The 23,700-nt window shown below is 41.9% G+C and overlaps 1 protein-coding gene across 1 annotated transcript in view; it reads left to right on the top strand.

Annotated features, from left to right (window-relative positions):
* The window catches only part of kcnb1 (potassium voltage-gated channel, Shab-related subfamily, member 1), a 40,577-nt gene that overhangs the window by 14,237 nt on the left and 2,640 nt on the right, over positions 1-23,700 (top strand). The gene's annotated exons all lie outside the window — the stretch shown is intronic.

The following is a 23,700-nucleotide window of genomic DNA, read 5'->3' as shown; positions in this document are numbered from 1 at the left end:
TTCTGTGGTAAGTCCGGCCCATTGGGCGGAGCCTTCCTGAAGTAGAAAGAGTTGTTAGTTTCAACAGAAACTCCCCCCTTGTATCTACCGAGCTAGCCTATTCAGAATCTTAATGGGCTATTAGAATCCTCTTTGTCTTTGTGAGACCCTGGCTCAACCACCCTGAGTACCTGATTAGCATCTGAATGTCCTTGCCCTGGTCCTCTACCTTTCCAGGGGTTCAGTAACCCATTATAAATAACAGGAAGATTAAACCTTAGCCCTCCATTTCTGTTTAAAGAAGGTCTTTCTTTTTTAACAAAAATAGCTTCCTTGACATCTTTTCTCCCTGCTTAAAACCTTCACCTCACCGTCTTCAAACGAGTGATTAGAGGCTTCAAGATGGAGATGCACGGCACTCTGTGGTCCTGAACTTGTATTTCTTCTGTGCTGATAGAGCCTCTTGTGTAGAGGCTGTTTTGTCTCACCTATGTACCGTTCTTTACAGCTTTCTTCACTGCATTGGATCGAATAAACTACATTGCTCTGTTTTTGAGTCGGCAACTTGTCCTTAGGATGAACCAGTTTTTGTCTTAAAGTGTTTCCTGGTTTAAAATAAACAGGGACTTTGTGTTGTCTAAAAATTCTCTGCAGTTTTTCCGACAGGCCAGACACATAAGGGATAGAAACACCCTTCCTTCTCTGTTCAGTTTCCCTTTTGTCCTGCTTCTTGGTTCTCTTCACTCTGTTGAGAGCCCAAGCGGGGTAACCTCAGGCTGAGAGGGCATTTCAGACATGTTTTTCCTCTTTCTTCTTGCCCTCTGAGCTGGTGGGCACACCTTGAGCTCTGTGTTGTAAGGTTCTGATCACACCCAAGCTTGTGCTGTAGTGGGTGGTTGGAACCAAAGAGCAGATACTGGTCCGTGTGTGTAGGTTTCCTGTATACTTCTATTTGGAGTTTCCCGTCCTCTCCTCTGATCGTGGAACAATCAAGAAAGGCCAAGCGATTCTCCTTAGCGTCTTCGCTTGTAAACCTGATATGTGGGTCCACAGCATTGATGTGATCAGAGAAGGTTTCCAGCTCTTGTTTCTTAATTGTTACAAAAGTATCATCGACATAGCGGAGCCACAGTTTTGGGGCTATGCCTGAGAATGAGGCCAGTGCCTTCTTCTCAAAGTGCTCCATGTACAGGTTGGCCACTATGGGAGAGACGGGCGAGCCCATGGCACAGCCGTGAATCTGTCTGTAAAATTGTCCCCGGAATTGAAAGTAAGTGGTGTTCAGACAGATGTCCAACAGTTTACATATGTGTTCAGGTGTCAGTTTGGTCCTTTCCTGTAGGGTGGTGTCTTCCTGCAGTCTGATCCTCACTGCTGCTACTGCATCAGAGGTCGGGATGCAGGTGAACAGGGACACAACATCATATGAAACCATGAGGTCATCTGGGTCCAGTTGGAGATGTTTCACTTTATCCACAAAGTTGTGCGTGTTTTCCACATGATGTACCGAATTCCCCACAAGCGGAGCCAATATAGTTGTTAAATGCTTGGCCACATTGTAAGTGATGGAATCTGTGCTGCACACTATGGGTCTGAGTGGAACCTCCTTTTTGTGTATTTTTGGAAGGCCATAAATGCAGGATACAGTCTGTAATACAGAGGCCGGTCTATCGCTTCCTCTTTTTCCAGCCTTTGTAAACAGTCTATCACTTTGCCGTTGCCGACTCAAAAACAGAGCAATGTAGTTTATTCGATCCAATGCAGTGAAGAAAGCTGTAAAGAATGGTACATAGGTGAGACAAAACAGCCTCTACACAAGAGGCTCTATCAGCACAGAAGAAATACTAGTTCAGGACCTCAGAGCGCCGTGCATCTCCATCTTGAAGCCTCTAATCACTCGTTTGAAGACGGTGAGGTGAAGGTTTTAAGCAGGGAGAAAAGATGGTTTGAAAGAGGAGTCAAGGAAGCTATTTTTGTTAAAAAAGAAATACCTTCTTTAAACAGAAATGGAGGGCTAAGGTTTAATCTTCCTGTTATTTATAATGGGTTACTGAACCCCTGGAAAGGTAGAGGACCAGGACAAGGACATTCAGATGCTAATCAGGTACTCAGGGTGGTTGAGCCAGGGTCTCACAAAGACAAAGAGGTTTCTAATAGCCCATTAAAATTCTGAATAGGCTAGCTCGGTAGATACAAGGGGGGAGTTTCTGTTGAAACAAACAACTCTTTCTACTTCAGGAAGGCTCCTCCCAATGGGTGGGTCTTACCACAGAACAGTATTAATATCGGAGTTCTCGATCTAAATTCTGTTATTGACAATGACTCTTGGATGAGAGTCGAAACGTCTATTTTTTCTAACTGAGTCCAGATGACTACAACTGAAGCTTTTTTCTACTCCGATGTGAGTAATGTTTTTATTGAAGTAACACTAACTTAACTAAGTTTTGGTTCCTCTTTTCACAGTGAGAGTTCTGTTCTGACAACGTGAAATGATTTGAACGTTTGTGTTCCTTGCGCCGCTCCTTCAAATATGATTTAGTTTTTGTCGTTTTTGTATTCATCCTTTGAGAATAATCAACTTCAAATTATGATTATGAATTACTTACTTGAGTAATAGTTTCACCAAATACGTCTTTCATCTTACTTGAGTAATTTCTTGGACCACAACTTAGCACTTCTACTTGAACAATATGACTTTGAAGTAACTTTACTCTTGAGCACAGTTTTTGGATTCTCTACAAACCATTTTTAAAAGACAATAAGCTAAATAACAGCTTGTTACGTTACCTGTACTAGTTATAACAACGCTCAGGATCATTTTGTAGTGAAAAGGTCAAATTTGATCCTGTTATTCATTATTTTTAGTATCAATGCTCGTTAAAATGTCTATCCAGTTTTGATACTAGTTTCTATATCAATTAGTATCTGATTTTCAATACTTTTGACAACCCTGCTTACTACTAAAACCATCACAATATTACTACTGCATATGTAAATGTAGTTTAAATTCAACTGTGTTAAAATGGTCCCCTAACAATACTTTATTCGAGCCTTTACAAACAGTCAAAAACCCTCTTTAATGTTTACTCTGCAATCAGCCGTCCCGAACGAATATAGAAGTAGCGATAACAATCATAACCTTTATTTGTAGAATAAATAGAGATGTATTGCTTGCTTAAAGGATTTCTACTTTACTGTGTGTGTAATTACATGATGTGCAAATCTTTAGGTTTTCTGGGGACAGTTTTAAGAGTATGACAGTTTGTACATGTCATTATTTAAAAACCTTTGTGTAAAATGTGTTAAAGACATTCTGCGTGAAATGTCGTCCTCTGCGATTCCACTGTTCAAATATTCACTCAACGCTCATCACATCACAATGTCCGGAATGAGATGAAACACCTGAACCACAGTGACCCGAAGCCGTGTTTGAGGATCGTTTTCATGTGTTTTGTGTTTTGTGTTGTGGATGAACAGGGCAGTGCGTAATTATATGTACCCAGTTCTTACATCACAATATTCTAAGTACACAAAACTGTGCTTTTGTTGATTATTGTGTTGGTGTTTGATTAACTTTGCTTGTCTTGGTCCTCCAGCCACGTCTTCTGTATTTCATTTCTTCTTGGTGTGGTGCACTTCCTCTTCCCTTTTGCAAATCCTGTGTTAGGAAGAGGTCGTCGCTCGTAATCCTTTGTTTTAAGTGTCCCTTTGTTATTATTTTGTCTTTTGTTATAATTGTATAGTTTTGTTTAAGTTGATATTAAGCTCTGATTTCGCTCGGATGTTTTGTTTCATTTCATAAGTTTGGAGTGCTTCTAAACAAGTGTATTCATCATTTGAATGCATGATGGGAGGTTTCACTGTCATAATGTAGCCTGTATACAGTTTAGCAGCAAAGACCAAATGAAAGAGTTGAATTAGAGTTAGAATCTCGATGAACAAATGTGCAGACATAATGAAACCAGATCAATAGAAAGGACGTAATCTGAAAACAGAAAAATGGTTAATGGTGAATGTGGGTTTTATGCATTATCGAACATCATATTTTGTTTAGAGCAAGACAAGCAAATGTATGAGTAACACAATGTTTTGAAGTACATACTAAATAAATAAAATAGTCAAAATTAAGTATTCCACGCAGAATTTGAGAACTGTTAAAGACTTAAATGTGGTGTTTTTTTTTATAAATAATTGTGCGTCGTGTATTTGGCCATTTGAATCTTATTTTTTTCAAGTGAGTTTTATGTATATTTTTGTTTACTCAAAGCCAGCACTTGAACTCAAAACCTTTGTGCAGAATGTCACTGTGAATAATGCAAAAAAAAAAAAAAAGATTTGGTACACATTACTTGTACTTTTGCACCTTGGTACTTTCCATCACTGTGAAAGAAGTTGGGCTGAATCTTTTAATCAAACCTTGATTCTTGAACCTTCTGTTTCTGTTAATTGATATTTAAAAGCCCCTTTAATCAACCTGAACTTTACCCTGTAGGAAATTCATCGTGATTCAAAAGTCGGTCGGGGTCTCAGTTGTCGAGTTACCATGAGCGTCCAGGAGCGCCGTTGTGTTGACCTCATGTGTCGAGTGCAACAAAGCGTAACTCTGGAGGTCACAGATATATATTAAAAAAGTGTGAGTCTGAAATCAGTCTCCGTCAGACACAGCTCGCAAATGTGCAGCAGGGACTTGGTCATACGCATAAGATGAATTTCAAACAGGAAATACTTCAAGGAGCTTTGGCAATACAAGGTTTTTACTCATTCAATTCATTAGCATTAGAAGCCAGAAAACTGTTTGAAAGAGGAGATAGGTCAGTTAAATCTGTCTAACATTGTTTTTGGACGGGTGCATTGTTTGTTCTTGCACTTTTCTCATCCCAAAACAGATTTATTTTCATTGTATTTGATGACTTTTTGCAAAATTGGGAGAAAAAAAAGATGACTAAATAAAATCTGATTACATTTCTGAATAAATATATTAAGATTCCTTTTTGCTTTGACTCTACAGTCCAACGTTGTATTACTTAATATTGTCTAACTAAATATATTGCAGTGAGTTCCTCCATCTGATGTTTTTTTCTATAAAAACTTTGAATGTTCCTCATTCTGTCTAAATTTATCTCAGTTTAGTTTTTTAATTTCATACAAATGAAATTCTCATAAACCTTGACTAGTTGACTATTAAAAATAATCATTGTCCTATTTTGATCATCATAATCGTTATCTGGACTAAACAGACTCTAAAATAAAAAACTAAAATATATTTTTTTAATAACAAAGAGAGTAGCATTATTAAATCAAAATGTAAAAAATTATAATAATAATAATAATAATAATAATAAATCCTCAATATAAATTCCTTAATAAATCTTCTCTATCCAAGCCTCACTCATATTTCACTCTTTATTTGGCCAAAAAGCCAAAAAGTCTCAATGTACAATAGAAATAATTGCTGCCTAGTCGACTACTAAAGTAATTGTTAGTTGCAGCCAGTCAAAATGTATATTAAAATATCACACACAATAATATAGATATTGCAATTCTTAACAGCCATATCAAATATTGCAATAATTCCAATAGCGTGCATTATTATGTTTACCTTGTAAATATTTGCATTTGGGTTTTCGGTGATGGAGTAATTGAGAACCCTTCTTTCTCCTTTTGCATTTTTGTCATAGTTTTACATTTTTATGAGCAATTACTCCTCAGCGTGATGTGACATTTTTGACTACTATTAATAGTATTTTCTGCTCCCAATTACTCAGTGGTATTAGGCCGTAGAAGCAGCCAATTAGAGCCCCATCTCAGTCACAGCATGTGAACCTTGGTACCACCAGCTACGTCACAGATAATCATTATCCACCTCATTCCAGAAGCTGCATGAGCGCCGCCTCCTTCTGATTGTACTATTGTACACAGAGCTGCAGATCTGTAGTGAATAAGTTCTACTCAGACACAAAGAGCCAGGCTGCCCAGGGAATCTGTGAAGTGTTAATTACATCAACATTGAACATTTCACACAAATCAATCTGATTTATAGCAGACATTTTATCAGTAAGACTTTCCCTCGTTTTACACTTAAACAGCCAGAATTGCCAATACAATGAACAACATTATTTTATAGAAAATAATACTTCTCAACATTCTGACTGAGGCAATTATAGGCAGCATAATGGGTTTCTTTGCATTTATTCCTGATGTTTGTTCTATAGCTTTTGTTTCACTGAAATTAACTTTATTCGGCAAAATGGAGAAAAATGTTGTTGCTGCGACTGCAGAGCTGAGCAGAGCTGGCTTGTTTGCCAATGGTAGTTGGAGATTTTGGACACTTCCTCAAAAAACAGACTCAAAAACATCTTATTTATGCAGAGAAAGGTAATGAGATTAACTGTGTGTGATCACAAGTCAGTGATAAATGTGAGTGTAGCTGCAGTGTTCCTGTTGCCCTAATTTTCTTCTCTTTTTTTTGTAGATGTTTGGTACAAACTAAGTAGTTTTTTATGTTTCTTATCAGACTGTTTTAGTTTTTTCCCATCTTAACTGTGTTTTGAGCTCTCTTTAATGTCATTACTCACTCACTGTTAGAGTCTGAATGTGATGCTTACCCTGAGGTGCTTATCTCAAACAGACAACAAGAACTGCCTATTATACCTTTTTGTCGAGTTTCCCATCATTTATCACTACAGTCTGGGAAGCCCCACATTTGAACTCTAAAATGGTTTAATTCCCAAATCAGTGTTTTTCAGTTCTGTTAATCCCAGGCCACTCACAAATGGATTAGCAGCACTGAGAGCGATGATCCAGGATCACACAAATCTGCCTCGCATAAAAGCACAATATCGTCTGAGAGCATAAATTTGGGATTAAAGATTGTCGCAAGAGATTATTTTTACAATAGTTTTCAATGCAAATTGTATAATAATGTGCTCTGCACGTTTTATTGAAAACATTCTCCATATTTTGTTGAGAATAGTGACAATTATACTTGTAATACTATCAACACTAAAGTCTTACAGCAGCTGCAGCTTTTGTCTCACAAAGTGTATTGTAAAACCACAAACTCGTAAGGAAGCGCTGTGTGCTTTAGGATGAGAGCTGATGATGGCTGTGCTTCGATGGCCACTGCTTTTTCTTCACTCTCTGGAAGAGATTGTTCAATTACATTTTTAGGTTTGTATGTGAAAAAACACGTTCCATTGTGCTTTATGCCAGAACTTTGTACAGCAACGTCTCATGAACTAATCAGAACGTGAAGTGCCAAAGGTGTGGGACTATGAAGTTAAACATATTTACATCTGTGATCATTGCACCTCACAATGTCATGACACAAGGCTTCTTAAAGTGTGGGGCGGACTAGTTTGAGGGCCAACACTCGGTGAATCCTTCATAAGAAAGTCACAAATTCCAGAATGGAAAACGTCATTAACTATTTTTAGTCTTTATAAGAAAACATAAGCAACAAATTTGAAAGGTGAAAGTAAATAAACAAATAATGTACAACACACTGGTAAATGTCTTTAAACCAGACTCTGATATATTCACATCTGACTTGTTTTCATTTGCCAAAACCTTTTCATATTTTGTTTTTTCTGAGGTTAATCCCAGTTTCTCCATTGAAATCACATTATTTTCCACATCCCGTTTTACTCCATTCTGTAATTTAGTTTGTTTTGTGTTTCCAAGCGTTTTAAAGGGTGGAGAGAGCTGCTAAGTCTGAGTACACATCTGCTACTAAAATCCTGCAGTGACAGTGTAGTTTTCCTCTTCATTTTTTGCTCTGGTGCTGAACAGAACAGTAACATCTTTGTTTTCTCTGCCTCATGTTTGAACATCCGTCTTCTTTTCTTCCTCCTTCTTTGTCGTCACTAAAAATGTTTTAAAAGTTCAGATTTGCCATCTCCTTGGCAACTGTCAGTAACTCTCTGATTCACTGCTGTTTGTGTGAGATTTGGTGTTTCAAATCAATGCTTGGCCCGTGTTTACATCTCTCTCCTCTTGAGCCGCTGTCTGTCGAGGATCCTGTGACGCTCTCGGATTTCAGTCAAAATAAACTCGGGCGAACGGCACCAACAGCACTCTACCTGCGCGCTGTATTGTTAGGAGTTTGTTGAAAGTCGGGATGTCACTATGTCACAATGTCAGAAGAAACGTCAACATTTTTGACATTAAAAATAGTAAAAATCTTTTTTTTTTATCTCTTTGTTCTCTGATTATACAAGCTTTCATGTGGAAACAACATTGTCCAGTCTGCACCTTCATCTATAGATTTATACATTGTAACTTCTAAAAGTCGGTTTTCTCAAAATGCAGTTTTAGCGACATAAAGATAAGACACAAACTTAACAGTAAGTTTGAAAGGATCGTACTGAAGGAAGAGCAGAAATCTATTTTTCAGCTTTGGACGTCGGAAATAGTTTTTCGTTTTTGAATGCCTTATGATATGATGTAAAACTTCATTATTTGCTCTTTCCTTTATGTAAATAAACTAGACAAGACGTTTTAAATTGATATTCCCTCTTCAGCTGCAGTGTCTCGCCTTAAGTTTCTTTCAATCACATTATTTATTGCGTCACCGTTTCTCTATGTGAAGGAAAGTCAATACAACATAAACATACAGATAAAAACGTACTATAAACTGCATTGAAATTACTTAATTTTACTCCTAAAATTGTGATTAATATTCAATGTTTTATTTGTATTGCTTCTCATAAAATGTACCAAATAATGTTCAAGTAGAATAAAAAGTTAGAGCTTTTGAGAGTTTATGGATATGCTGTTATTATTATTTTGTACTACTTTATTGTGTTGTTAGGTCACCGCTACATTCACAAGTAAATCATTATGTGTAATCATATTGGATAACTCATAATCAATGATTGTGGGAGCAAAATGCAAAACAAAAATGACAGAAACAAATAGCTGTCTGTGGGGGAATCCTAAATTTAGCCACCAAGAAAATATTATTCATCATCTCATCTGTATACTTGCTCCACAATTCACTGGAAATTTTTCCTCTTTATGATTTCTCTCTGCGGGAGCCGTGCCAGATATAGATCTAGAGCATCTGGATCTTGACACAACACATTGCATTGTCGTTACACATATACATCATATACATATACTGTACATCATATACATATACTGTACATCATATACATATACTGTACATCATATACATATACTGTACATCATATACATATACAGCGTTCATCTCAAAAGTGTCATAATTTCTGGGGAGAAAAGTTGGGTAATGTTCCTCTAATAAACAAACAGACCCTCGGGCATTTCAGCATTTAGGGATGTAACAATCTGCAAAAAAAATTACCACAATATCAATTTTACAGATCGATATTTATTTTGATATTTTGCTGAGACAACAGAATTGGAGAAAGGGTGCATTCTCCTTTTGAAATGCCTTGACAAGATTTCGGCAGATTTCAAGGCAAAGACATATGATAGGTTCTCATGTTTTTTCTAATTATGACGTTGTTTGGTGAAATAGTCCCTGTGGTCAATAATTATCATAGTTTTTAATCAGTCAAGTTGCAGTTTGTGAAGACAGGAAGTAGTGCAGACATCTACACAAAATAACTCAACTGCAACTTTCCAGTTTAAACAATAATTTCACAAAATAATCATGATTTCAGGTGTAATTATTTGTCCAACATCATAACTATTGTATGATTTAGATGGACTTTGGCCCTTGTTTACAATCTGGTTGGTAAGTAGCAGTAGTGGAATTAAACTTAAATCATATTTGCTGGCCGTGTCCAAACAGGAAGTGACCAAAATTGCCAAATTGGAGAAAAGCAGGAAATATTTGGTAAAATCTTAAATATAATCATATTCCCTGCAAAAGTGCAATCTAATGTGTGATATAGACTTTAACAACAGTTATTTCTTCATGTCTGTTCTGAAACAGGCAGTACCACCGCGCCCATTAAGCACACAGTGCATAGGGCATCAAGTGTGTAGGGCGTCTAGTGTGTAGGGCATAGGTGTCAAACTCTGGCCCGCGGGCCAAACCTGCCCGCCAGACGTTTTTAATCTGGCCCGCCGAACATTTCAAATTTATATTAAAAAAAAACAAAAAACGATTTTTAAAAATTGATTCATAGAACCGTAGTTACATCCGTAACCGTTTTTATCGCTAAAACTACGCATCCCACGATGCCGCTGGTGGCCGCCCCTCCCCCACGGGGCTCTGCTGCACTGCTGTGTGAGCTGCCGAGGGAGAAGTGCACTTTAAGCACTTTTGAGCAGAAGTTTAGTGGTGTGTCAGTTCAGGTGTACAGATAACTACACAGACATGGAAATGTTAATTAGTACATTTAAAAGGCTTTTTAGATCTTGAGAAGTTTATTTTGTTTTAAAGTCAAATGTTTATCTCTGTGTAGAACTGTAGATCAACTCTGAAGTTGTAATGCAGATAAACTGAAGCACAGTGTTGGTGAAATTACACTTGTTTTTCTAAATACATTTCAGTTTATGAGCACAAACGTTTTGTAATTTTTTTAATCGATCCAGTAATTGCTTCAAAACAGCGTAGGCTATATAAAGCTATTTATTTCTTATATTTTTAATAGTTTTATGTTTTACGTGTTAGGGGTTCGGCCCGCGACCCAGCCTGACCGTCGAAATTCGGCCCGCGGCCCAAACGAGTTTGACACCACTGGTGTAGGGCGTCAAGTGCGTAGGGCATCAAGTGCATAGGGTATCAAGTGTGTAGGGTATCAAGTGTGTAGGGTGTCAAGTGCGTAGGGCGTCAAGTGTGTAGGGTATCAAGTGTGTAGGGTATCAAGTGTGTAGGGCATTAAGTGCGTAGGGTATCAAGTGTGTAGGGTATCAAGTGCGTAGGCCGTCAAGTGCGTAGGGCGTCAAGTGTGTAGGGTATCAAGTGTGTAGGGCATCAAGTGCGTAGGGCATCAAGTGCGTAGGCAATCAAGTGCGTAGGGCGTCAAGTGTGTAGGGTATCAAGTGTGTAGGGCCAAGGGCTCAAGTGTCCCTCTATTTGTCTCCATAGCGAGTTTGAGATGTGCGGAGGCAGCTGCAAGCCACAGGTTAAACTGATCAGGGGCACAGCTGGGAACAGTTTTGATATGCAGATGTATTCTATGAACCACAAGGAGCAAAGCGGTCTTCAGATGACGACAATTGGCCTCATATTAAATTAGAAACCGTGAAAAAGAGAGAATGAAACACGATGCGTCGCGTTGGCGCGCCGAACCACGGAGCTGACACCGCAGAGTGCGCAAAGTTCAACTTCTAACAGATGTCTAAATCATGTTTTCATAATTGTAATGGAAAGCATCAATAGTTTGCAGGAAGTAGTGTTTCTAGAGCCTCAATCTGATCTGCAGAAGTGCAGAAGGGCTTAGGGTGACGCTGGAGCAGGGGCGGAGCAGGAAAATTTAAGGACTGTGGGGGCCCTCATGATAAACTGAGCGATGAGTTACTAGTAATATTGCAGCTAAAAAGCACCAGAATACAGAACATGTAAGTATTGTTCTTGGTTGAGGGCCCTCAGATCCGATTTAGGATTGGGATTTATGCAACATTTACACATTTTAATTTATTTAAAAGTTGTTGTTTTTTTACAGACATCAAACCCTTTTTATAAGTTCAAAGTGGGTTGGGGGCATAAAGCCACCACTGAGCATTTCTGCTTAGGCCAAAGGATTATGGTTTATTTTGTTCCCTCTGTTTTAAATTCTGCTTAAATAAAATACATAATAGAGTTATTGTTATTTTCTTGCTTGCCTTGTGAGTTGTTTGACTTTTTGTGTGGTAAATATTCATGTTAGTTTGTTTTATTTACGGTGGGGTAATATGGCAACAAATTGTCACGTTTTCTCCTCCAAAGTCTCAGTTCTGCTCTCAGTTGCAAATACAGTATTTGCTGTATATTAAGTATATAATCAGGAGTGAAACCTTTCCTTCTTGACCCAGGTTCGTTCGATTAAAATAGATCAATGTATAAACAGCAAAACCATAAAATAATATTATACTGCAAACACAGGGTTTAATCAAACACAGCCCTTCTGGTCATCGCTCGCTATAAAGACACCACGAGTCTGAAGGGAAAGTAGTTTGTTTGTCTTTTCACCATAAGTTAGCCAGAGCGGTTGGTCCGAGTGTTAAAACGATGTTGTGTGCCAGACCAGTGCCTATACTGCTTCTATTCATACTGCCCTCGGCGCACAGCTCTAGTTTAAATATAGATGCTGAGTCTGGATTCCCTTCTTCATCTGAAATGCATGAATAATTGAAAGTCGGAGGAGATGAGGTGTGATTCATTGAGGAGATGGATGGCGGCGGACACAGATTTCCTCCCCTACATTAGAGCTGTACTCGATGGGTCAGCCGTGTTGTACTTGGGCTCTCGAGAGTGAAGTACAGAGACGAGTTCCAGGGCAGTCCAAAATGTCCGGACTGGAACATTTATGTAATCTGTTGTATTTTAGAACGCAGTCAGGAAACAATGTAGACGCAATCCACTTAAGTTGCGTAAGAGTTTGGAATAGCTTTGAAAACGGCTGCATTATTCATTAGGAGGAAAAGGAAAATGAAGATTTGGCTTTTGGCTAATTCAGTTTAGTAGTGTTGTTTTGTTTTACAGCAGATTTAGCGAAAGCAAGTGTCCACCTAAAGTCCATTAGCACGCTAGCAACGCAATCAAGATCCAACCAAACATCCATCCATCTGAAATCAAAGCACACTGTCTTCCATTCTGTCACCTCACAACATCACACTTCACATTTAAAATGGAAGGAAATTACCGAAGCACTACATTAGAATTTAGGAATTAGCACATGCAGAGTTGAAATCAGTGCTGAGAAAGGACATTTCTACAATTACATGACAAATCCCTCAGGTCAGAGGAGAGTTTAAGCCTGTCTGGGAGCGTCATTCAGTCTGCAACGTCTTTTTTATGAGAACGTCTGTGCAAATGCTGTGCTACATTTGGGGAGTCTGCAAACGTCAGACCTGGATGTTTTATATTGTCTGCTCGGCGCAAAGATGGACAAATCTCTGGAGTGATGAGAACATATTTAAGGTGAACCGAAGTGCACTGTCTGACATGGTTTCTAACAATAAGAAGGACCATCCATTTTACATTTTGACCTGAATTCAGACTCTTCTCTAAGACAGAGAGTTAGAACAACACTTCTACTGTGCTTCCCTGTCACCTTTGTGTGTCTGCCCGCTCTGACATAGATGAAGCTGGTAAGGGCCACGTTGGCATCAGGTATGTTAGCCACATCGAGTCATTGTTCAATAAATGAAAGCTGGAACAATATTTTAGGTGCTCAGTATTTCTAAAAGGAAAAGTGTGGTTTAGCAAAATTTCAGCTGTACAGGGTTGAATAATTAATGTATATGACTCATAAATTATTCTTATTGTGTGTTTAATTCTGAGCTTTATTTATTACAGCCCATAATTGGTAGAGTAGTTTCAATGTTCAATGTTTATCGTGGAAAACAGTATGTTTTGTTGGCAAGGAAATGTAGATTCTCCATCACTTTTGTTGGTTTTTTGTCTTTTGTTTGTTGGTTTTCATGTGTGCGAGTTTAAGGTTTGTGGACATAAAGGAAGCCGTTAATTGACTGTATTTTATTTCTATTGTCTGGCCTTTTAACTGGATTCAAAGATGACGATTAAACAGATGGCTTGAGAAAAGACACATTTCAAACCCTTTCTATTCCGTCCGTGTGATGAGCTCTGATCCGTCTGTGCTGTTTTGTTGGAAGTGTTGGAGATCACTGTGAGGCCAGTGCCAGTGTTTCTCTGCGACGCCGGGGGAAAAGTGGGAGCCTCAGTCTCCTCCCGTCTCCATGGAAACTCCTTCCTCCTCTCTCTCGCTCTCTCTCTCCCACAGCATCAAGGACGAGTGAGAGGCCGCGTGCTGCACGTTCATAATCAGAGCTGGAAAGCAATCTATGTTAGAATTACAGTCAGAACTTTTAACCATTGACTGGAGAGTTGTGATTTAAATGTTCATGCAATATTTTCTTTACTTTACTCTTTTCTCGTCCGAGCTTGCCATGTCAAATTCCAAATTTTGGGTAAATTACATTGTTAATTGTTTAACCAGGAGCAGTTCTTCAACCATTTTATTTAGTTTTTTAATTGTTATTTAAATTACTGTATTGGTCACCTTAACATTAATTGTTTTCCATATTGCAGAGATTATAAATGGCCAGCGTCTTATTATTATAATTGGCAATTGTCTTTAATTACACTGAATTACGAAGCTAAAGCCAGTCTTTCCAATTATCAAAGCTTGGAACTGGCACAACAAGTGCAGGCCTGCTCCCTTGTGTGAATGTGCTATAAATGGCAACACTAAAAAGAAAGGAGGTACAGTGCATCCCCGACGCAATCTGACCCAAATCAAAAAGACCTACAGAGACTCGCGGGGTACATGGAAGAGGCGGGTGTGAGACAAATTAGGGATGGGAGGAGAGCCTGCTGTTTCCGAGGCAGGTCGACGTCGCCGCCGCCTGTCGAGCTGCCACGGGGGTTGTCATGGCGACGGGCTTGGCAGTCAGAGAGCTGCGCGGTCACATGAAAAAAGGGAAGCTAAAGACGTTCAAGCTAGATGCAGCTAAACCTCTGGAGTTTGGATGGAGAGCATGAGAAGCACAAGTGAAGCTGACCCAATAATCAACAAATACATAAAATAAATAATAGCTCTGAAAATACAATACTTTTATGATTTTTGACCTTAAAGGTGCCATAACATGCTTTTTTCACGTTTCGTAGTCTATCCTAAGTGTATAATTGATAATAATAAGGGTTGTGCAACACCCTTAACATAATAGTTAAGAAATATCCCACCCAGACCTTGGACCCCCTCACCAACCCGGAAATGCAAACGGCTTGGTTTGATATTCGCCCCCACCCTTGCGAAGAGCGATCTGGCTCCCCCGCCCAATGGTGGTGGTGACGTGTGCCTGTGGTTATGACGCGGTCTTGCACCCACCGCCCGTCAGTTTGGAGATTCGCGGAAAGGAGATAGTCTGTAATATAGGTAAAAACTGCGGGAATCAATCAAAAAACACTCTGGGTACATATATGAAGCACAAATAGCAATGTAAGAAGGTTAAAAGCTCTGAAAAGTCGATTTTGCATGTTATGGGACCTTTAATTTATCACAACTTTACCTACTCCTTGAACCGACACCTTAACGTGGTGGAGGGGTTTGAGTGCCCGAATGATCCCGGGAGCTATGTTGTCGGGGGCTTCATGCCCCTGGTAGGGTCTCCCAAGGCAAACAGGTCCTAGGTGACGGGTCAGACAAAGATCGGTTCAGAAGCCCCCTATGATGACAACACAAACAAGGCAGTTTACGTCGCCCGGATCGGCGTCACCGGGGCCCCATCCTGGAGCCAGGCCTGGGATGGGTGCTCCATGGCGAGCGCCTGGTGGCCGGGTCTTACCCCACGGGGCCCGGCCGGGCACAGCCCGAAAGAGCAACGTGGGGCCGTCCTCCCGTGGGCCCACCACCTGCAGGAGGAACCATAAGGGGCCGGTGCAGAGAGATCTGGGCGGCAGTCGACGGCAGGGGCCTCGGTGACCAGATCTCCAGACACAGAGACTAACTCTGGGGACATGGAATGTCACCTCGCTGGGGGGGAAAGAGCCTGAGCTTGTGCGGGAGGTTGAGCGATACCGACTAGATATAGTCTGCCTCACCTCCACGCACAGTTTGGGCTCTGGAACCCATCTCCTCGAGAGGGGCTGGACGCTCCACTTCTCTGGTGTTGCCCGCAGGGAGAGGCGGCGGGCTGGTGTGGGCTTGCTGATAGCCCCTCAGCTCAGCCGCCACGTGTTGGAGTTTACCCCGGTGAACGAGAGGGTCGCGTCCCTCCGCCTTCGGGTGGGGGACAGGTCTCTCACTGTTGTGGCGGCCTACGGGCCGAACAGCAGTGCACAGTACCCGGCCTTCTTGGAGTCCTTGGGAGGGGTACTGGACAGTGCACCGACCGGGGACTCCGTTGTTCTACTGGGGGACTTCAACGCCCACGTGGGCAATGATAGTGACACCTGGAGAGGGGTGATCGGGAAGAACGGCTTCCCCGATCTGAACCCGAGCGGTGTTCAGTTATTGGACTTCTGTGCTAGCCACGGATTGTCCATAACGAACACCATGTTCAAGCACAAGGGTGTCCATCAGTGCACATGGCACCAGGACACCCTAGGCCGGAGGTCAATGATCGACTTTGTTGTCGTGTCATCTGACCTCCGGCCGCGTGTCTTGGACACTCGGGTGAAGAGAGGGGCAGAGTTGTCAACCGATCACCACCTGGTGGTGAGTTGGATCCGCTGGCGGAGGAGGAAGCCGGACAGACTTGTCAGACCCAAGCGCATTGTGAGGGTCTGTTGGGAACGTCTAGTGGAGCCCTCTGTCAGTAGGGTATTCAACTCGCACCTCCGGGAGAGCTTCTCCCATGTCCCGGGGGAGGCTGGGGACATTGAGTCCGAGTGGACCATGTTCTCCGCCTCCATTGTTGATGCGGCTGCTTGGAGCTGTGGTCGCAAGGTCTCCGGTGCCTGTCGTGGCGGCAACCCCCGAACCCGGTGGTGGACACCGGAAGTAAGGGATGCCGTCAGACTGAAGAAGGAGGCCTATCAGGCCACTCTGGCTTGTAAGTCTCCGGAGGTCATCGACGGGTATCGGCAGGCCAAGCGAGCCGCGGCTCGTGCTGTCGCAGAGGCAAAAACCCGGGCCTGGGAGGAGTTCGGGGAGGCCATGGAGGAGGACTATCGGTCGGCACCAAAGAAATTCTGGCAAACCGTCCGGCGCCTCAGGAGGGGGAAGCAGTGTCTCACCAACACCGTTTACGGTGCGGGTGGAGGCCTGCTGACCTCGACTGGGGATGTCGTCGGACGGTGGAAGGAATACTTTGAGGATCTCCTTAATCCCTCAGTCACGTCTTCCGAAGAGGAAGTAGAGACCGGGGACTCATCCATCCGGCTGGCTCATCCATCACCCAAGCTGAAGTCACTGAGGTTGTTCGCAAACTCCTCGGTGGCAGGGCTCCGGGGGTGGATGAGATCCGCCCTGAGTACCTAAAGTATCTGGATGTTGTAGGACTGTCTTGGTTGACACGTCTCTGCAACATCGCGTGGCGGTCGGGGACCGTGCCTCTGGACTGGCAGACCGGGGTGGTGGTCCCTCTGTTCAAGAAGGGGGACCGGAGGGTGTGTTCCAACTACAGAGGGATCACACTCCTCAGCCTCCCGGGTAAGGTCTATTCCAAGGTACTGGAGAGGAGAATCCAACCGATAGTCGAACCTCGGATTCAGGAGGAGCAGATTGGTTTTCGTCCCGGTCGTGGAACACTGGACCAGCTCTATACCCTCCATCGGGTGCTCGAGGGTTCATGGGAGTTTGCCCAACCAGTCCACATGTGCTTTGTGGATCTGGAGAAGGCTTTCGACCGTGTCCCTCGGGGTGTCCTTTGGGGGGTGCTCCGGGAGTACGGGGTCCGGGGCCCTTTGCTCAGGGCTGTCCGGTCTCTGTATGACCGGAGCAGGAGCTGTGTTCGCATTGCCGGCAGTAAGTCAGACCTGTTCCCAGTGCATGTTGGACTCCGCCAGGGCTGCCCTTTGTCACCGGTTCTGTTCATAATTTTTATGGACAGAATTTCTAGGCGCAGTCAGGGGTCGGAGGGTGTCCGGTTTGGGGACCACAGGATCTCATCTCTGCTGTTTGCAGACGATGTTGTCCTGATGGCTCCATCAAACCCGGACCTGCAACATGCACTGGGACGGTTTGCAGCCGAGTGTGAAGCGGCTGGGATGAGAATCAGCACCTCCAAATCCGAGGCCATGGTTCTCGACCGGAAAAAGGTGGCTTGCCCTCTCCAGGTGGGTGGGGTGTCCTTGCCCCAAGTGGAGGAGTTCAAGTATCTCGGGGTCTTGTTCACGAGTGAGGGAAGGATGGAGCGTGAGATCGACAGGCGGATCGGTGCAGCGGCTGCAGTGATGCAGTCGCTGCATCGGACCGTTGTGGTAAAGAGGGAGCTGAGCCGAAAGGCAAAGCTCTCTATTTACCGGTCGGTCTACGTTCCTACCCTCACCTATGGTCATGAGCTTTGGGTAGTGACCGAAAGAACAAGATCACGGACACAAGCGGTCGAAATGAGTTTCCTCCGCCGTGTGGCTGGGCGCTCCCTTAGAGATAAGGTGAGGAGCTCGGCCACACGGGGGGAGCTCGGAGTAGAGCCGCTGCTCCTCCACGTCGAGAGGAGCCAGCTGAGGTGGCTCGGGCATCTGTTCGGGATGCCTCCTGGGCTCCTCCCTCGGGAGGTTTTTCAGGCATGTCCCACCGGGAAGAGGCCCCGGGGAAGACCCAGGACACGCTGGAGAGACTATGTCTCTCGGCTGGCCTGGGAACGCCTCGGGATCCCCCCGGAGGAGTTAGAGGAAGTGTCTGGGGAGAAGGAGGTCTGGGAGTCCCTGCTCAGACTGCCCCCGTGACCCGGCCCCGGATAAAGCGGCAGAAGATGGATGGATGGATGGAACTTTACCTACGAATACACGCTTTGACCTCTCTGTTGCACTGTTTTTAGGGCAGTTTCCTCACCTCTCCTGTAGACGAGGGTGACATTTTCTTTCCGTCCGGAGGTAGTAGCAGATGTGTGTTCGTGTCCCAGCCTTGCAGAGAGGAGTGGCTCGTCCCCTGACAGAGCACTACTACAGTCGGTGTAGTTCCTGTTGCAGCTAATGAGAGAGGTGCTAAGTGAGAAGCAGTGAGCCAGGGAGTTCCTCTGCTGCCACTCGAGACGGGAGCAAACCTAATGCATTGTGGGATTCAAACCTCTGGGGCAGGCAGGGGAGGGAAAAAGTTCGGAAAGAAAAGTCAATATTTTGTCCAGCTTGACCCATCGATCATGCTAATGTTTACAGTGAATTGATCCTGATTGACAGCTCATAACCCTTTCCAACATAGAGCAGGCTTTAAGCACACTTTGTTTCTTATTTGATCGATCAACACATTTGAATCAAAAATGAATGAATGAATGGATGTATATGACAGGAATATAATGCATCCATACCTTAAAATAAATCAATCATTGAGCTTATGAGCTTGGTAGCAGGAGGGATAATGGTAGTCGATAGGTTAATAGTAGGAGCATTATAGTATAGCAGTAACTTACAGCTTGAGTAAAATTACACCGCATCCTCTTGACCAAACTTGCCCTTGTGTTTGAAAAAAAAAAAAAGAAAGTTATATTTCATTTATAAATGTTACCTGCTCAGTTGTTCAGAATGAGCAAAGTTCAAGGTTGTCTGTACTCCAGGGAAAACGCTGATGTATGGGTTTGACCCTGACAAGCGCCTCTAGCACAAAAGATTATTCACTGTTACTGGGCCACAGCCACTTCTTACAAAGAGCTGCATCTTCTTTCACCAAAGCTGCACTAACAGAAGGCACTTTCACACAGTTAAAATTGTAAAGTATGTTGTACACAAACACAACTCTGGGGAGACTATGTACAAGTCAATAGAGTATAGGTGTTACAAAAATAATATAGGCTCATTTTAACAGATGCCCTTGACTCAGGTATGTAGTTTTTATCAGTCAAGTCAATATTGATAATGTTATTTGAATAACAAATAACTTGTCCATATAATCCTTACATGTTTGAAATAAAGCGAATAACTTAATAAAACAAATAACTTAGCATTGACTCTATTGCAGAGGTTCTCAAACTGTGGTACATGTACCACTGGCAGCACATGCAAGATTGTTCTCGTGGTACACGGACTTCTCTTCAGTGTTTACTCAATTTAGAGTAATTTAATTTAATCCACATCCTCCTTTGGGTTAGTCCCTGTTTAGGAAGGGCTTAGTTCTATTCTAGACCTGTTTTAGTTGTAGTTTAGAAGAAGGTATAGTCTTGATATAGACCTGGTTTAGATTTGGTGGTATTTGGAATGAAAAGTTTGAAAAGTTGTGTATTATTTGTGTACATTCCTATACTAAAGTAACACTGTTGTATTAGTAAAAGTCATTACGGTACATTGATTCAAAGAAGTCAAAGAAAATTATTAATCCATGAATATGATGTAGCAGACTGGTTCAGTCTATTAGTGTCACCTTGTCTCAGAGATGATGGCTGTCTTCGGAGTACAGAGTCTGAGAAGGGACATGACAGTGTGCCATAATCGCAACAGACCAGGGCTTTGTTCCAGTTCACCGTGGGATTTCCTGTCACTCTGCCGCGCTCCCTCTAACCCTTCGGTCAATGTGTCCTCTCTCCTGCAGATAGGCTTGTCCCCTGGCACCATCCTCTTTTAATAGGCCATCAACACGAAGAATCCACTCAAAGTCATTGCTTTTTTAAGTTTGATCTTGAGCCAAAAATAGACCGAGACACGATTTGGGTGTTGCCTGTATTCACATTTTGCCAATATTTGCCTATAAACATCCTTCTTTGATTGTTTTTGGAGCTTCAAACCTTTAATATACAGCATTGTAAATTCTTTCTTTATTTATGGGTAATGTTTTTTTATACTAGGTGGCAGAAGCTCAGTTGATACAGTGGTCGTCTTCTGAAGTTTACCTTAATGCACCAGTGTGAATACACCCTAAATCCAAACACAAATAGGAGAGAGTAAACTTTGTTGCTCCCAGTTTGGGTAAATATAAAAGCTTTGTGTGGTAGGATAGCCTGCAGGCGGGCCCTGCCACTGCTTAGACGCCCCTGATAGGTGAATTGATCAAGCGTACGTCCATAAATTGCTGTCTGGTGACGTCAGTCGGCCTTTGACCTCACACACTTCCTGGTTGCTGGGTGCTCCACCTCGCTCCTCAGTCCAGTGTGCCGCGGTGCTGCCATGGGCCCGCGTGGTGTGCGACCTCCGGGATGTGAGGCGTAAAGCCTCACGCGCTAGCTGCGCCGTGCTGCAGCCATCCCGTTCCAGGTGCCCGGAGAGACCCTGTCTTGCCTTTTGTTGAGAACGCTTTAACTGAACGCTTTTTGTGAGTTCTTGTATGAACCTGTCTCCTATGAAGACAACGGACTGTGAACATCGACGATTTGTATTAATAAATGTATCAATAACTTAAACCATGCCTTCGATTAGATTGGTCCTGAGCCAGAATCTCAGGTGGCGTTGTTGGAAATGTGAGTGTAAACTGTGAACATGGAGTAAAATAGTGGACGCATTAGTCCACTCTGCCACATTTGGATAAAGAAATGAATTGTTTTTTGCAGAGAAAGATGAAGAAGACACAAAGTGGGCAAGAATTTCAATAACAACTGTTTTAAAGCTGATTGATGCGCTGTAAGGCTCATACCACATTCGACCTACCACTCAGACTCACGTTTGTGAGTGTTTGTGTATGTAATGACTAACTAGAAAATTTCCAAAAATGGTGGAGTCATAATTTATGAGTCATATACGTTAATTATTCAACCCTGTACAGCTGACATTTTGCACTTAAAAAAACAAAACACTGAGCACCTAAAAATGTAGTTCCAGCTTTCTATTGAAAAATGACTCGCTGTAGTAATTGACACTAACATACTTGATGCCAACGTGGACCTGGTTGGTGCTGCTTTATTCTGTTGTAGTTATAATATCTATTTTGATGTTATTGCAGGGACATTTCTTCTTACCTTAACCTACAATTTGTACATTCAGTGTAGCCCTGCTGCTCAGCCCTGCTCTCTCCTGGCATCTCCAGTTTAAGTTTAATTTACATATGTTCCCTTTGGGGCACAAGGAGCAGGTTAGAGTAGAAATACGCATATAGGCTGTTGCAAGATGCTCCAACCCTATGGCAACAGTCTTCTTCACTCTGATTGGTTGAAGATAAAGCCAAACCTCTCAAGCAATCCCTTTAAATCTGGTTAGTGAATTGTTTTAGTATTGTCAGGTCATTGCAACGGTTGGCCTATTTGTACCCACATTGCTGCGGATCGCTCCAGATGATTTATAAGCACCAAGCATTTCTTTGGAGGATTTATCTGAACAATGGGATTGTGAGAATAGGACAAGATAACATACAATTGTGAAGTGGAACTGTAATAAAGAGCTCACGTGGCATTCATATCATAATACCGGTATATTTCATTGAGAAGAATATTGTAGTAGTACAATATACAACAAGAAATGGTGTATAATCTTGTGCAGAGCGTGATATATTCTCCTTTTTGTTGTCATCTATATGAATTAAAATAACTTGACAATGTAGCATAAGCAATCTCTTACTTAAAACCCTTTTGAATCCAAGTCTGTGATTGGCCACATCTTGATGGTATAATTTGAAGATTATAATCTTCTAACATCTTTCATAATGTGATATTGCACTGGGAGGTGTCATATTATGTCCGTATAACAGGATTTGTGACGGATATTGGCAGCCCTGAGCTCCAGCCTTTTACTGAAATGCATTTAAATGCAGGCATGTGTCCCTTGGAATATGAAAGGAATATGTAATTCTTCAGAAAGGAAGGAGTTGACGGCTATAACTATACAAATATTGTAAACATTTATTTATTTTTGTTCCCAGCACTTGGGAGTTACCTATACGTTTTGCTTGCTTGGGGGAGATTTTAAATATGCATAGTACATTGAGCATGTGGGCATAGTTGGATTTATGTTATGTTGTGGTAATGCAGATGGCAGCAGTATATTTATTGGATGGAGTTTTAAGGCAATGCTAGGTTGAGACTCTTCTAACAGTGTGATGTGTAGAGCAACATCTCACCATCGTCACCACACATCTTTGTTACTAATGTTAAAACAAATAACCATAGTTTGTAATTGTTCAGTTACAGTCTGTATTATGAATTGCATTTTTTAATTTTCATGCAATACACGGGGCCCTCTATCAAAGGGCTCTTAATTTCCAACAAGGGCATTTGATCATGTGCACAAGCTTTGTGAAATCATGAATAAGTCTCACTCAATCCAATCCATTAGTTTCAACTCGGACACACTTAATTGCACTGGTATGGACTATTGGTTTGGACTATTAAATGTACTTTTTTGCTGTAGAAGAAAAAGTAAACATGGAAAGAATTCTTGTTAAGGCAAAGCTTTTCTAAAGTAGTACAAAACAAACATCTTTAAACGTCTACATACAAGTACATTTTGGAGCACGTTTGAATGTATGTCTGTCCAATATAAACATTCATGCTGTTTTGAAAGAAGAAGAGATTACTAGGATAAGACATTATATTGCATATTTTATCACAGGATCTATTAAACAATACCCTTATCCATCCTGGTGGGTGGGAGGGATGCCTGGAGAAAGAGTCCTTGAAGGGAATGAAACTGATTTTCATATGTTCATAAGATCTGTCTCCATCCACAGTTATGGGATTCTGGGCCTGGAAAGGAGGGACCTCAGGCATACACCTTATGCCTAGTCAATAGTATAATCATTGAATAGTAAGAGGCAGATTGTGGAATATTGCACATGTGGAAGGAAAAAAGTAAAAAGTTGCTCCAAGTTCCATTAACTGAAACAAATTGTATTATGTACGATGTTCTTTTGTTCTTTCAACAATATCCAGTGAATATAGTAATTTAATAGACTTTCCTTAACGACTTGTCCCATGCATGTAAAACGCACCTTTCAAATAAAAGTATTGGATAAAATACACTAGCTAAGACGTCAATCAAACTATTACAACCGGTCCAAAAACATTACAAATCCTTACAAATCTCTTTAAGGAATTCAACCAAGAGAG

The sequence above is a fragment of the Eucyclogobius newberryi genome, unplaced genomic scaffold (genome assembly GCF_026437365.1).
Source record: "Eucyclogobius newberryi isolate DKJ021-1_F unplaced genomic scaffold, fEucNew1.0.hap1 SCAF_19, whole genome shotgun sequence".
NCBI classification, from domain to species: domain Eukaryota; kingdom Metazoa; phylum Chordata; class Actinopteri; order Gobiiformes; family Gobiidae; genus Eucyclogobius; species Eucyclogobius newberryi.
This window is presented reverse-complemented; position numbering and strand designations above follow the sequence as displayed.